The sequence below is a fragment of the Aplysia californica genome, unplaced genomic scaffold (assembly GCF_000002075.1).
Source record: "Aplysia californica isolate F4 #8 unplaced genomic scaffold, AplCal3.0 scaffold00022, whole genome shotgun sequence".
In the NCBI taxonomy this organism is placed as follows: Eukaryota; Metazoa; Mollusca; class Gastropoda; order Aplysiida; family Aplysiidae; genus Aplysia; species Aplysia californica.
This window is the reverse complement of record NW_004797292.1, coordinates 1,389,714-1,391,271: the sequence shown is the minus strand read 5'-3', so window position 1 is coordinate 1,391,271 and position 1,558 is coordinate 1,389,714. Positions and strand designations below refer to the sequence as shown.

General features: G+C 41.1%; 1 protein-coding gene across 1 annotated transcript in view; it reads left to right on the top strand.

Moving 5' to 3' along the window:
- Positions 1 to 1,558, top strand: part of LOC101851239 (protein O-mannosyl-transferase TMTC2) — a gene marked incomplete in the record, with an annotated part of 90,456 nt that overhangs the window by 80,002 nt on the left and 8,896 nt on the right.

The following is a 1,558-nucleotide window of genomic DNA, read 5'->3' as shown; positions in this document are numbered from 1 at the left end:
GGGGGGGGGCATTTTTTATGTCATCTTAAAAGTTATTCATTTGTCTAGCTTTTGGTGAAAAAATTGCAATCTATCTAGATCTAAATTTGAAATCGAGATATTTGCTATTGACGAAAGTGGAGGTCGCCCGATGCCGTATGTAAGAATCAGCAAGGAAATGGCCGCCAAAGTTTGGTGACTTCCAAAGCTGTAGTATTCTTGGAAACTGCAAATGTATATGTTCTGTTGTGCCTTTGACCAAGGTCTTTCAGTAAAATCCATGGAGGAATGTGTGTTTTTTTTTTTAGATATCTTGATATTTTCGTTCAAAGTTTTTCCTTATCCACTCTTGACACTTTTGTCTCTCATCTTACCGTCGAATATTTCAATTATAATGGTCTGGTTGCCTTTTGTATGACAAAAATATTCTTTATTGTATTTTCCTACTTTTCATTTTGTTAAGGAGGGTTTATCTAGTGTGGATAATCTGACACATTCCATTGCCAATCTCGTTTGTTTGTTTGTTGTTGTGTTTTTTTTTGTCTTTTGTTTTGTTGTTTTATTGTTTTGTTTTGTTTTGTTTGTTGGTTGTTTTTTGTTGTTGTTTTTTGGGGGGATGGGCGTGTTGCTTTCCAGCTAATTCTCGCCTCACCACCTCTCAAACGCAGTTATTTTTTTATTTTCTTTCATGCAGAACGTTATCATTTTGGGACAATTTGATCAAATCCTCCAGGAATAAATTTACGCTTGGTTTATGAGAAGATTTGCTCAAATTGTGCCTAATTAGTGGCTGACAGCTTTTGCCCCGTCCGTGAAGGAAAATCCTGGCCGGCCCCTGACTGTATCAAATGAATCAAAGTAAATGCATCAATTAATGGGCAATGCTCTCTGCCCTCTGGGTCTTTTGGCTCTTCTCTGTGCAAGAGAAAGACAAGAGCTCGATGTCAATGTGGTTGAAAAGTCTAATGTTCCTTTTATCGAGTATCTCCTTTTTTTCTGCATGGATGCCGCCTCTCCAACTAGCCTCGGTTGGCACTGAAAGGCTTGGTCTAAAATATAGCTCTCTTTTTCAATTATCTCATTAACTGCATCGATGGAGATGCAAAGCATGTTTCCAATAAATCAGACGAGCATTTGCGATATTTCGTGGTTTCTAATTCTGTTTCTTTCCTCTCTCTCTCTCCTCTCTCTCTCCTCTCTCTCTCTCTCTCTCTCTCTCTCTCTCTCTCTCGCTGTCTCTATCTCTCTCTCGCTGTCTCTATCTCGCTCTCTCTCTATCTCTCTCCCCCCTCTCTCTCTCCCTCTCTCTCTCTGTCTCTCTCTCTATCTCTCTCTCTCTTGACTCTGTCTTTCCCTTTGTCTCTCTCCCCGTCTCTCGCACGCACTCTCACTCCCTCCCGGTTTATTTCTTCCTCTGTCTCCTTTTCGATCTTTCTTTCCCTCTACAGTTTTTTTCTTCTTTCTGACGGTGTCTCTCATACCCCCCCCTCTCTCTCTCCTCCCTCTCTCTCTCTCTCTCTCTCTCTCTCTCTCTCTCTCTCTCTCTCTCTCTCTCTCTCTCTCTCTCTCTCTCTCTCTC